Below are 14,562 nucleotides of genomic sequence, written 5' to 3' on the forward strand. Positions count from 1 at the left end.
GGTGGAGCCCCATGTCCAAGAGACACCTTTCCTCAGTGGATAATAACTTATCTGTAACATTGGGGACATACCTAACATAGAACTGGGATAAGCCCAAGAAAGCATTATTGCAAAGAGCTGGTGCATCCCGGACGGCACGGATCTTTTCTGCTGTAGGGTGAAGGCCTTCAGAGTCAATCCAATGACCTAAGTATATTACAGAGGGTGCTATGAACTTGCACTTATCCAGATGAATGCGGAGACCAGATTCTGAGAGTTTCCTTAACATTCGGTCAAGGATGATCAAGTGTTCCGCATCTGATGATCCTGTAATTAGTATGTCATCCTGATAGCATACAATATGTTTTGCCAACAATCATTTGCCAACAGATTGTCCATACAGTGTTGGAACTGACTTGTAGAGACCCTGTGGTGTATTGATTGTAATGTAATTGAGTTTTCCTCTAACGGAACTTGCAGAAAAACTGATCTCCAGTCAAGCTTGGTGAATTTCTTTTCCTGCACCAACTTTGCATACAAATCATCAGTCCTAGGGATTGAGTATTGGTCGAGATTTGAACATTTGTTTATTGTAATTTTATAATCTCCACACAACCGTATTGTTTGGTCAGTTTTGACAACTGCTACTATAGAGGCAGCCCATTCTGAGTATTGTACTGGTTCGATAATATCCAGAGACTCCAGTCGATCCAGCTCCTTGTCAACCTTTTCATGCAATGCAAAGGGCACGTGTCGAGCCTTGCAGAATATGGGCTTTGTTTTTGGGTCAACACTAAGTTTTACAATGAAACCCTTCAGTGTGCCCAACTAATCCTTGAAAACATTGGGATATTTTGCAATAATTGTCTTCAATTGCAGGTGTAGCATTGTTGGTGGCATATGTAAAAGTTGAATCGCTCAACAATTATGGATGGTGCTGGATTGTAGTGTTCTTTTAATGAGAGCAAGACTTCCTCGGAGCTTTTGTCTCTTAGGCTATGCGGTGTGACAAGATCTTTCAGTAGAGAAAATGTTTCCCCACCACAAACAGAAAGAAGAACAGCCTTTTTCTTCTCTGGATCTTGTATTCCGTTCGCCTCGAAATAATAATCCAATCTTTATGAATTTTTGTCCCAATCACCACCACTTGGCGAGAATTCGTTGATCCTACCATAAGACGTCATATTTCGAAATGTGTGTGTGCAGGTAAAAATGTCACAGTTTAATTTCTATTAAATGCAATGTTTTCTGGAGAAAAAGTTTAAATAATGTTCCCCTATATGAGAAGTGATCTCATCCTCGTCGCCATGTAGTATTTCTCACAGAGAACGCAAATGCTGGGTTCGTTTGAGATTTTATTCAGCCAAGACTCTGCCATAAGCATTTACGTTCTGTTTTAACCTGAGCCGGAAGTCCTCAATGTCTCCCCGGTGTCTGGCTATTATAGTCCTCCGTGTACATACGTACATCACACTCGTCTATGGTGACTTCATTGTTGTCATTTGTTTTATGAATTTGAGGAAATATTAATTCATCCTCTTCATATAATGGACTTTCATCTTTGAAATTTTACACATTGAATTCTTTTTATTGTAGCTTGTCTGAAAAAAATACTGAGTAGGTTGGGCTATCTTTGTCGTACCCAAGGAATATACTTCGATTGGTTTTGATATTTAATTTGCTTTTCTTATCTATAAATGCGAAACAAGTTGAACCAGATACATGCATTATGCTTAAATTTGGCTTTTTACCATACAGTTCATATGGGATTTTAGATAGTCTTTTGTTAAAGGACCGGTTGCATATCTATGCAGCAATCATTAATGCATATGTCCATTAGGTTTTTGGGAGTTTTGATTCAATGAGTAAACATTTTGCCATTTCCAAAAGTGTCTGCCATGATCTTTCAATGATTTGGTGAGGTGAATTAGGGGCTGATTTTTCAGGTTTGATTGTTTATTTATAAAAGTTCAAAATTTCTGTTAGTGAATTCTTTACTATTGGCAGAGCAGATACATTTTATTGCACCATAGGGTCAGTTAAGTATTTTTTAGTTGCAAATTTGTTCTTTAAGTAATAGACCATTATTAAACCAGAATAATCGTCTAAAAAATTCAATGTATCCATGAAGTTTTCTCTGCCCATCGGTTCCACAGGATCGTTCAAGTCACACCAGTGATAGGATTTTTGTGGCCTTTTTGTCTGGCATTTTGTTTTGGTACTTTGCTATTTTGCCTTATGTACAAATGTTACAGCTTGGCAAGTTTTATTTTCATTCTGTTATGACGTGGGTAAATCGAATCCTTCATAACAGTAAAAAACATCATAATAAATCACATCGATGGAGAGACAAAACAATGGTTATCGGTTAACAACGTTTATTGATGTTAACATAACGATTACATAAAAATATATACTCAGATGGGAACAGATTGAATTAGAAATGTCTCTGCTATGGAAAACGATGTTCGTTCCTCTATTGTCCCAATCGCAGACTGTGCTGCTCTCGTGGTATTCTCGTTCCTGTGTTTACATACCAGAATCCCAGGGACCATTCCACGGTTCAGGGGAAACAACTCTTCTCTGATTGGCTTCTTAGTGTCGTTCTAATTGTCGTCCGAACACATTCCTTCAACTACAGTTGGCAACTTTTTGATATCTGGGATATTGCAGTGCCCAAGAATTTCATGCCATGTTTGTAAATCAAGGCAGGCAGTTTTTGATGGGATTACACTGTTTAAATAATATAGTCTTCCATTTTCTTTAATGTCGAATACAGTTCCATTCGAGTACACCAGTTTCGATTTATTGGGGCTAAAGTTTATATTTGCACCTTGTTTAGTGGCAGCTTGTACAGAAAATATATTTTGTTTAAATTTTGGGATTAGAAGAGTGTTTTCCAGAATACAGAAGCAAAGTTAATTTTTTTAACGAGATTTTAGTATCACCTCTCTACAAAACAATATTGTTTTCTCGACTATCGTCGAATAGCTCTGCAAACTGACTCTGAGTGTTAAAGTTGGGATCAAAATTGATAAAATTTGATTTCTTTGTAATTAAATGTGTCATTGCTCCACAATTGATAAAAAAAAAGTTGTTACTGTTTGTTGAAGTGTCAAATGTACAGTTTGCAGAGCTATCCAACGATAGTCGAGAAAACAATATTGTTTTGAAGAGAGGCGATACTAAAATCTCATTAAAAAAATTAACTTTGCTTCTGTATTCTGGAAAACACTCTTCTAATCCCAGAATTTAAACAAAATATATTTTCTGTACAAGCTGCCACTAAACAAGGTGCAAATGTAAACTTTAGCCCTCAAAAAATAAATATGTCTGTTTACTAACGGAGCTCTCCACATTTTTGGTGGAGTCCCCTTTGAAATTTTTGTATCTACATTGGAAAACTCTTGTGATTGGGTCACCCACAATTATAGCAAATTTTTCTCCTAAGGAAAGAATGATCTTTCCTTAGGAGAAAAATTGTTTTTTGAAAAGTTCAGGTTTTTGAGATAAAACTATAATTTAATTTTGGTGTATTAAAGTGGGCATTTTTAAATTTCAAGATATTTGTAGATTCATTTTTTTCTGTGACCATTTTCTTAGTTCCCTCGTAACTCCTAATTGAATTGACTAAAAGTTATCTGCTTTTCTTTCTAAGTAATCACAGTGAAAAATGGCTTAAAATCACTCTGCAACCTTTTAAGAGTTAATAACTTCTCCAGACATTTTTAAGAAATTTGCTGTTGTTTCGGCCCTTATGATCTGTAATCGTCTTACCTTCTGTACGTTTAAGAGATATCAGTTCAGTATCTATATATCTATAAAAGTGAAAGTGTTTGTCTGTGTGTGTACATTTCCCTACGCAATAACTCTGTCAATTTTTAGTTTACGGACTCGAAATTGGATATACAGGGTACTGAGATTTGGGAAAATCGATGTGATTGGTTTTCGGGCAGAAATTTTGCGATTAAGGGGTCAAAGTTCAATGATTTGAGAACTCTACCAAACTCCTCCTACAATTTTGAGTCTAAGCACTTGAAATTTTAGATATAGATTCCTTGGACATGGATCTAACTTAATAACTTGATTTGAGCCCTAAACAATAAATTTTAAGGGGTCATAATAGGGGTCAAAGTTTTAAAAAATTGACCATTTTTTTTTCTCAGCATACACCTCAAAACACCCGGGCAACGCCGGGAACCCATGCTAGTATCTATATAAAAGTGAAAATCTGTGTGTGTGTACATTTCCCTACCAAATACCTCTGTTAATTTTCGGTCTATAGACTCGACAGTTGACATAAGGATTATTGAGATTTGGGAAAATCTTTTTAATCGGTTTTCAGCCAGAAATTTGAGCTGACAAGGGGTCAAAGTTCAACCATTTGACTTTGAAAACTCTATCAAACTCCTCTGCCAATTTTGAGTCTAAACACTTGAAATTTTAGATGTAGGTTATTTGGACATGGATCAAACGTTTTGATTTGAGCCCCAAAAAATAAATGTTAAGGAGTCAAAATTGGGGTCAAAGTTTTAAAAAATTTGACCTCTGCCAATTCCTGGTCTAAACATTTGAAATTTTACATAAAGGGTATTCAGAGATAGGGCAAGCTTTTTAATCGGTTTGGGTTGAAAATTTGAGCTGCCAAGGGGTCAAAGTTCCAAAGATTTTACCTTTGTGGTGTCTAGCAAACTACTCAGCCAATTTTGGATCTAAACATTTAAAATTTATACATAACAGGTATTCAGACATGTGCCAAGCATTTTAATCAGTTTTGGGGCAAATATTTGGATGCCAAAAGGTCCAAGTTGAAAGAGTTGACCTTTGTAGATTTTACCAAATTCCTTCACCAATTCTGGGTTTAAAGACTTGAAATTTTAGATGTAGGTAACTTGGACATTGGTAAAACATTTTATTTTGATTTGAGACCAAAATAATAACTGTTAAAGGGTCAAAATTGAGGTTAAAGTTTAAAAAATAACCTCTACGAAATTACTCAGACTAATATTGTTCTAAACATTTGAAATCTTACATAAAGTGTATTCACACATAAGGCAGGTTACGAACAGTTCATAGGGCCCGACCAAATCCGGGCTGAACGGCCAGTAAAGAGATAATTTTGTGTTTTCTTTTCTTATGCTCTCTTAATATGTTCAATGCTTTGCAGCTATCGTCCAAGGTGTCTCGCACTATCAGATATCTCTGTCATCTCAGTACTGCATTAATTCTGCAAAGACAGTTGAATTTTTTCAATAAACTCAGGGTCGTTTCTATTTCCAGGTTGTATCTGAATTACCTTGTGTAACTTTTGGATTCGTAAATATCCTAAGAATCTCACTCGCTACAATTCAAATTTTGATTTTGATACATCGAAGTAAAGTTGCTAGGCCCATAACCTCTTGAATTGAAAGTCATGTTTGAATTCAGAAGAGTTTCCAATGGGTAGTTATTCTGTACAAGTCCTGGAGATAAAGAATTTTCTGTGGGTGTTGAAGAATGTTCCTGAACGTTATAATTTTGCAGGCAAAAAGCAAAAGACCTTTCTCGTGTTGACATAAAGAAATTATGTGCCAGAATGCTAAAAAATTCAATATTTTTAGGGAGAAATTCTGGGTTTTGATTGGTTGCTAGCAGACCATGACTCAGTTTGATTCGTCAGTTCCTATTACCGTAACATTCCATCTTTCAGTAATCATACCAGCATTAAGTAAAAAAATATTGCAACAGTAAAGTTCTCTACAAAGATACAAAAGATATTCTCGAAATTCTGTTACACTTTTGAGAATCCCATTTGTAAAATTGTTTTCCCTTGATTCAAGGACTAGGTCATTAAATGACTTGTGAACAATGTACACTTATTATTAGTTTGTTAATCTCTCAGAAAAAAAATTACTTATAGACAATATTTCTAGTTTTACCATTATGAGTGAATATGACAAGGTTGTTCTTACTCCCTACTCTAGAATCAACAACATATAGCTGTGTGAAAAACAACCCTTTTCTAAGTGCAAACCAGCAACTTGTAGTGTACTGTAGACCTTGTGACTTATTGACAGACATTGCAAAAGACAAATGTATGGCAAACTAAACACATTTGAACAGAGAAGGAATGTTGGCAGGTATTAAAGGAATTTGAGGGCTAAAAATGTCTTCACCTTTTCCACAGCCAGAAATTAGTGTGGTCTGCAAAACATTTCTCATAAATTTCTTGATAACTAGTCTTGTGCCATTGCATAACTTTGGTGGTGAGAGGTTGCACAGAAGTATGACCAGAGCACCTAGCTTCAACCTAAGGCAATGAGGAGGAGCACCTGTTGGCTCGAGGTAATTAAAAAGTTCAACTTAGATAATTGATTATTTTAGAATCTTCTACGACAGTCTATGGATTGTTAATTATACTCATTCCTAGCAACATTATCATAAGTCTATCATCCCAAGTATAAACTGCAATTCTTTTTTGGTGCCATAATTGCTCTTTCACATGATTTTGTACAATGTGAAATTAATGATGGAAACATTTTTTCAATTAGTTCTTCAACTGAGTTAATCAAGTTTGACATTTCTGATAAATTTATTTCACCTTTTCGACTCATATTCAGTCGTTCTTCTTCAAGTTTCAAAAGGATATCAGCAAATTGTCCAGACAGAAAATCCCCATGTAAATGTGTCCTTATATTTGTAGAAAGTTTTAAACGTTTGGCATGTTTCCACAGTACAAAGGATTTCAAACATGCTTTCAATTCATTTGCCTTAGTATCTCTGGGAATAACTGGCAAAGTTTGCCTAAAATCACCTGAAATCACTGCAGTCACACCTCCCTGCAGTATTCTATTATTTTTTAGGAAACATTGTAACTTTGCCCCATACGATCAAAGAACATCTTATGAAAACTTCAGCAATAATTTTTACTTATATTGCAAACAGGTTTATCAGTTGTACTCAAATCTAAAGGAAGCTTGAATGACGTGTGAGTTGTTCAACCTCCACAGAGTAAAGTTGCAGCAATTCCAGAACTTGCTACAGCTAACGCTATTTTCTTTTTTCTGCCTGATTTTGGTGACAAAAGTTTTCCCAGTTACTCCTGGTGCATCTAAAAATATAATCCTCCTTTTTTATGAGTCACTTGTTCAATGATTGTTCTATATGCATAGTATTGGTCTGCCAAAAGTTTCAGTACATTTTCATCAATGAATCTGGTCAGCGAATCAATATCATATGAAGTTTCCCACAAAATATCTGTAAGTTATTCACTTTGCTTCGGTAACCCAGATTTGTAGTGCTCCTCCACTCCCATGGCAATCATGTGGTCTTCAATAACAATCAATACAGAATTATATATTTCTTCACTAAATCCTATTTCTCTCACAAGGAATCTTTTTTGTTGCTGATATTTATGGTCCTCAGATAAATCGTTCTTATTTTCTGTCACAATGCTAATGGATTTTTTTTCTACAAAGGAGTCACCAAAGAGTCGCCAAGGCCCAGAGGTCCAAAGTCACCAAGGTCCAAAGGCCACTCAAGGATAAGAATTAATAAGTGTACAGTGGTCAACAGGACAATGACGTAGTAATTGTTAGTAGTGGAAATTTGATAAATTTGATTACTTAAGGAGAACGGCGCATCAAGAACTTGTTTATGTTTGACTTGAAGACGACCATATTGTAGTCAGCCGGAAACCAGGCAAATAGAAGAGAGTTCAACAGGTGTGCAGTTTTAAGAAAGAAGCTTTTTTCATGGAATCTACGTTTAGGTTTAGGCATGGATAAAGAGTGGGGGAAATTATTGATAGTGTTTTCAGCTAGACGAGTATTTCTCGTGAAAGTTTGGCGAGGGGGGGGGGTCATAGATTGAAGCTCAGATGAGCACTTGCCATGATAATAACAATAAAGCAGAGACAGGCTTGCAACATCTCTTCTGTGAGAAAGCGGTTGCAGGGAAGAGAAAAGGGCATCCCCGACTAGGCTAGAAAGTCTATTTTGAACTCTGTCATGGCAGAATAAGGTTTTTCTAGCAGCTCCTGTCCAGATGTGGCAACAATACTCCTTCCTTGGACATAGCTGGCTATGGGTAGAGAATTGCATCAGCAGTGAAATATCTACTGGATCGATAGAAGGATCCCACCATTTTCCCAGCAACCTTGGCAAGAAATTTGATGTATGTGTTCCATTTCAGATCAGGAGTAATGATCAAGCCCAGGAGCTTGTCAAAACATGGAGAGCTATTCATTTCAATTGATGCCAGATGTGGATCAGAGCATTGATGATGTAAAGATAGAAGCTTGGTTTTAGATGCATTAAAAGTAACCAGCCACCTCTTTCCCCATTGTACCACATGCTCAAGATCAGAGGAGAGAGAATCAGCGAGAGCTTGGTCATTTATGGTCTTTGATGTACTGTCATAGATGGTAGTGTCATCAGCATAAAAGTCTACGAATGATCTAAGGATATGATTTGGAAGATAATTGATGTAGATTAGGAAGAGAGTTGGGCCCAGGATGGACTCCTGAGGGACTCCAGCATTAATACTGTGAGCTTCTGACTTTCGCCCATCAACCACTACTCTTATGAACCTATCAGAGAGAAATGATTTAATAATTGAGAAGACATTTCCAGCTATATTGTAAGATACTGTTCAAGCCTCCATGAAGAGTTTTTTCCCATCCGGGTCAATTTAGATCATTTTTTAAAGTAGGAATAATCCTACTTTATATGGCTTGTTGTACCATTTTTCTGTGTCAAAATTTAATGGGGAATTAAAAAAACTGTCTAAAATACAAAATATGGCCTAGTTTTGGAGATATGATAGCTTTTTCAAAGTGTGGTTAATATCACTGAATTGGAGACTGGTTTCCCGAGCACAATAATAGCTTCGCCTTTTTAACTTGTATCTCACTAGAAGCCCAAAACCGAACTTTAAAATATTTTGCTTCTTCATTTCAAAAAGACAAGACGAATTATTGACTAATTTTCAATGCTTATGAAAGATTTTGGGAATATGAGGGCTTCAGATGCTTCTAGTAAGATAGTGATGTTAAATGGGCTGGTAAACAGCAAAACAAAATAAACCAAATACAATACGCAAAAGTCCAGCTAGAATTCATCACTGACAACTTTCTCTCTCAACTTCCAGCATGTCTCTCTCTGCCTGCCAACAGATATTTTATCAGAAAACTGACCCCATTCCATTTGCATACATGTGCAGTGGAAGATGAGATCTTGTGAGATTCCACGAGACTACACCTTATAAAGTCATGGCTGCCATCTTTAATTTCTCTTTCTCTCAGATCCCATCCGAAGGTAAGTTGTATGACCACACGACACACACACACACACGGGGGCACTTTCCTCTTTGATTATTATATTCAACTCTACACTCCCCCCTGGTCCCCAGACCACACATTTGGCATGGTGGATGCAGTCGTGTGTTGCGGGCACTCCTATGAAGGTGGATTGGCTGGACTACTTTATCTTCATTGGAGCTCTCAGAAGATGTGTCGGAACCATTAGCATCAGCATTAGGGCGTACAGTCATACCATCAGGCTGGACTTCTTCATTTTCGTCGGAGCTCTCAGAAGGGGTGCTGGAACTATCGCCATCAGTGTTGGAGTTCACAGTTGTGAATAGGAATATTCGCGGGGATAGGATCGATCCGCAGGTCATCGTTGGATGATTCACCATTACTGCTACTAGCCAACTGGTTTGTATTCAGCGTGGAGTACCATTGACTAGCATGGCTTGCTCACTGATGATGCCAGTGATTCGCCCTCTTTGAAAGCTGCTGGTGCATCAATTATTGGGAGGCTTCACCCAAACAGTGTCCCTTCGGGTTTCCTGCTGATTAGGCAGACGGGCGTCAATGTCTTTGATGCACGATAGCAATGGATCGCATTGGTGGGTGCGCTTGCAGCAGTCATGCCATCCTTTGGAGTTGCATTATATCTATAGGCCGCCTCTGTGATCGTGCATTGTTTTCTTGCTGCAATCCTCTTCACGCTTTGATGGCACTGCTCTGCTATGCCATTACCACTTGGTACATCTGTGTCTGAGCTGGATCCCCCACTCATCTACAAAACGTCTGAACTCCTTACTGTAGAAGGCCGTGTCATTGTCTGTGAGGATCTCTTCAGGTGGTCCCCTTTCATAAAATATGGACTCCAATTCACGGATTACACTGGAGGAATCCTGTCTTATTAACGGGCGCCAGATTGCAAACCTTGTCGGTCCACAATCGATCAGGGTGAGGAAGTGCTGGCTGCCATAGTGTCCATACCCGGTCGGCTCTAAGTCGTGCTTACTCCTAGCTGACCTTTCCGCCATCTGGCCAGGGCGGGGTCGATTGACTGGCATGTTTGGCATTCCCTGACTACCGCTTTCACTGCACTTTTGGGCACCGACGGATTGGACAACTGCACAAAATAACATGTACATCTCACTCCCGGGTGTCCACTGAGGTGGTGTATCTTCCTGATTTCATCCGCCACCTCAATAGAGGTGGCACATAATGGTACTGGCTCGGCTTTCTTCTTCATGGTGTCATACCATCTCTGTGGCACCTGAGTGAGCCTATCAGCAATGTTTCAATTTGAAGTGACCAGTACCGCATCCACAGACAGGTTGTACTCTGTTACCATCTTTTTTATGGTCTCCAACCTCCGTCTGATCAGCATCTCTCTGGCTGCATTAGTGCACACCCTAGTCTTGCCTGTCAGTGTGTCTGATATCCAGTGGTACACACATAGCGAATCTGTGTGTATGTGTAATTTCCTGACTTTCTGTAGAGTCGAAGAAAATGAAGGGAGGAAGCGCCCACGTCTCTGCGCATCATGCCTTACCTTGGAACGCTCCTACGGTGTGCGTACGTGCATGGCCGAAACATGAAAGAAATTCCAAAATGGCGCCGTCCTCATCTTGTAGATTGTGCGATCATCACTGGGCCCACGTGACCGTTCTTTGGCTGCTGATTGGCCGAGGACGAACGCCGGAAGGATAAAGGGAGTGTGTTTGGAACATGGGGGCGTCTTTTTTCTAGGATCGACGTCAGTGTGATCGGATCGGTGAACTGCTGCAGCTTTAAGAGTACTTTAGTGTGTGTGTGATTTTTTGGGACTTGCTCGTCTGCTGACTTTACAGGACTTTCTTTTCTGCTGATTCTACAGGACCTGCCCTTCTGCAGAACTTGGAACAAAACTTCAAGCCTTTTCTTTCTTTTCACACGTAGTCGCCTAAAAAGGTAGAATCCGACTTACTTGTGAAACGGCTTTACTTTCCACTGGAGTGCCAGCTTGATACCTTTTATCACCACATCGAGTTCTGCCAGGTTGATATGAGCAGCGTCACTCGCCGGTCGTAACCAGCAAGCATCCTCAATCGCAGCACCATTCTTCTCCAACAGCACACCAATTGCCAGAGAGCTCGCATCCACCCACACATTCAGTTTGTCTCCCTGCATGCACCAGTCTCCTTTGGCGGGGTCATCATGCGATGGTCTCCTTCACCATGCAAACCAACAGATCGTCGGCTGTTTCATCATCCCAGCCTTTGGTGATTGTGCTTGCCCTCCTTTTTATGATGCCTGTTGCCACGCAAGTCCATCCACACACTGGTAGGTGCCCCACAAGTTTTCTACAGAGGGAGAATACTGCTCACCTCGTGAAGACATCAGGCACTTCAGGAACTGCAGTTCCGCGCCTCCATTTCAAAGTTCCTCGCTCCTGTCGAATGTTCAGACCCAAGACACGAACGCCATTCACCAAACATTCTGGATCCTTGCACGTCAAACCAAACTCAGCCAGTTTGGCCCTCACATGTGACGATGACACAATGTCTTCATTCACATATATGTCATTGAGGCACACCGATGTCTCATCTTTTATTGTCTCTTCCTGTGACAACACAGTGTTAATAATGGTCTTCATTATTTGGGGTGCCACTTTCAGCCCAAAGCCTAGTCTGGTAAGGCCGTACCTCCTGCCAACAAACACTACCGTCTGAAATGGCCACATTGTTTCACTGATTCGGACCTGCAGGTATGCTTTTCTTAGATCCAGCAGGGGCACATTGGAACCCTGCTGGCGCCACTCTCGTAACTTGCTGGCATAAACGTCAGCATCTGCTGTGAATGCATCAACATCAGCATCAACATGTTTGCGATAGTCCATCACTGGCCTCACCTTTGCTTTGTTGTGCTGAGCGACCGCCATCAGCAGAATCAGGCCTTTGGGAGGTCCAAGTTTCTCATAAGGGTAGGAAATCAACCAGCCATCCTTGATCCAATCACGAAGTTCCTCTTCATATGCAGGCCTCATTTGGTCGGGCAAATGGTACTCTGTTACCTCATTTCGCAGTTTGGCTGGTTCCTGGTTTTCCGACCACTTCCACATGGCTGTCCAAGCCTTCTGCTGCTGGTCAAACAATAAAGTCTGGCTGATAAATCTTCTGCTGCTGGTCAAACAATAAAGTTTGGCTGATAAATCTTCAAAGCAGCACACACTGGAACCTTCTTCTGAAACTGTATCGCCCCATCTGTGTTATGTGAGCACCACCTAGGGCTCTGATGGCATCATAGCCTAGGAGCAGGTCAAAGCTGAGCGGTTTCTCGAGTACTACCAGCGCTTCGATGTTAGCTGAATTTCCAGTTTTAGTGCAAATGTGCACAGTGCTCAACCCGCAACATGTCCGCATCGCTCCACTGAGGGTGGTTAATCTAGTAGTCTTCTTCTTCCAAGTGCGACAGAGGCCCACACTCACTATGGTGCAAGAGCACCCAGAGTCAAAGATGCTGAGCAGAATGTCTCATTGACATAGACCTGAATGGTCGGAAGCACCTCGTCTAATTTCTGTTTTGGGGAAGAGGTCGATGCTGGCACCTTGTCCCCAACCCTGTTTCCCGGACAATCCCGGGCCATATGACCAATCTTATTATATTGGTAGCAGCGAATAGCTGTCAGTCGCCGCTAGCAGTTCCTCTCAATGTGGCCCTGGTCATTGCACCTATAACACATGACTTCACCGTGGAGGACGGGCCCCTGGAATGGTCTATCCTCATTTAATGCGCGCTGTGCAGCAGCGACTACCGGTTTTCCCATCTCATAAGTATTCTTCATCACGGTCCTGGCCCGGTCTACCAGATCATTAAGGGACAATGAAGCTATGCTTGAGCTAGCCCGCAGGAGTTGCTTTGCTCCAGTTGGGAGCCCTGCCAAAAATTTGCGTGCCAAGGCCCGCTCAAGCAGCCTACCAAACAACACCATCAATTTCGTCAGCTCGGCCAAATAAACGTCAACAGTTTCACTGGGATGCAAGGTTCTTGCCTCAAATCGTTCTCAAGCAGTCACAGGGTCGATAGCGAACGCCTTGTATAATGCCGCCTTGATCCTTTACAAATCCTGTTTTTCCTCAGGACTAAGCTGTTGATATACTGCGAAAGCCCCGCCAGACAGACGTAGAGTAACCACATGTTCAATGTTCTTCACGCTAGATAACAGGCAATGTAGTTCCACCTTCTCCACTCAGTCAAGTACTGGGGTCGAGCCGTCGAATTCCGCTATTAATTTAAGGTTGAATTTGTCCTCCATTTAACTGAAATAGCTTGACATTAAATGGGTTGGTAAACAGCAAAACAAAATAAACCAAATACAATACACAAAAATCCAGCTAGAATTCGTCACTGACAACTTTCTCTCTTAACTTCCAGCACATCTCTCTCCACTGCCTCTGCCAACAGACATTTTATCAGAAAACTGACCCCATTCCATTTGCATACATGTGCAGTGGAAGATGAGATCTCGTGAGATTCCACGAGACTACACCTTATAAAGTCATGGCTGCCATCTTTAATTTCTCTTTCTCTCAGATCCCATCCGAAGGTAAGTTGTATGACCGCACGACACACACATTTGATTATTACATTCAACTCTACAGATAGACAAACCATTGGAATATTTTTTAACACCAGAAATAATTAAAACAAATAATTCAAGAAATCAGAAATTTGCAAAGTGATTAACTGTTTACATTAGTTAAGTCAGAATTCACACAAATCATTGAAAACAAAAGAAATCACTTTACAAAGAAAAATCATTTTAATTATGCACTGTGCGACAATCTCATCCCTAAGGCAATGTTATACTGCTGCATGATATACGTGGATTTGGAAGCCAGAGCAGCATCACTTAAATTTTCACCAAGCTCTTGGATTTGATGCATGCGTTTCTGGTTGTAATTGTCCTCAACAACCCATTTCACTATCAGTTTATCTCTCTGCCCAGAGAAGCGATGAGTTAAGTGTGGAGGGAAGGTTGGTCTGGGATTAGAGATTGAGGAGCTTTATAATGACTCTCACGCATCTTGGCTAGATGGTAATCAGCTTTCTCTTCCTTTGACAAGCTGCTGTAGCCACCATCTGCACTTGGTCTACCCTTCTAGGCTTGGTTTTCCTTTTTGAATGGCATTTTGCTAATCTAAAATGAAAAGGTTAAAATTCAAGTTATAAGTGGTTATATTCATGATTAATTTGAATATGTTAGCTCTCTCCTGAGCCTATAAACACTAAATATAACAGATATGATGAAGAATATGACTTAG

At 40.1% G+C, this 14,562-nt stretch overlaps 1 protein-coding gene across 3 annotated transcripts in view; it reads left to right on the plus strand.

Moving 5' to 3' along the window:
- Nucleotides 1-14,562, plus strand: part of LOC145292008 (uncharacterized) — a 313,669-nt gene that overhangs the window by 280,878 nt on the left and 18,229 nt on the right. The window contains exon 4 of one of the 3 annotated variants that reach the window (XR_013869533.1): nt 13,673-13,844. The exons of the other annotated variants lie outside the window; for them this stretch is intronic. The gene's annotated coding sequence lies outside the window, so the exon portion shown is untranslated. The remainder of the gene's footprint in view (nt 1-13,672; nt 13,845-14,562) is intronic. 3 annotated transcript variants of the gene reach the window in all.

This window comes from Euprymna scolopes, chromosome 13 (genome assembly GCF_053919585.1).
Source record: "Euprymna scolopes isolate OS-2025 chromosome 13, ASM5391958v1, whole genome shotgun sequence".
Lineage (NCBI taxonomy): Eukaryota > Metazoa > Mollusca > Cephalopoda > Sepiida > Sepiolidae > Euprymna > Euprymna scolopes.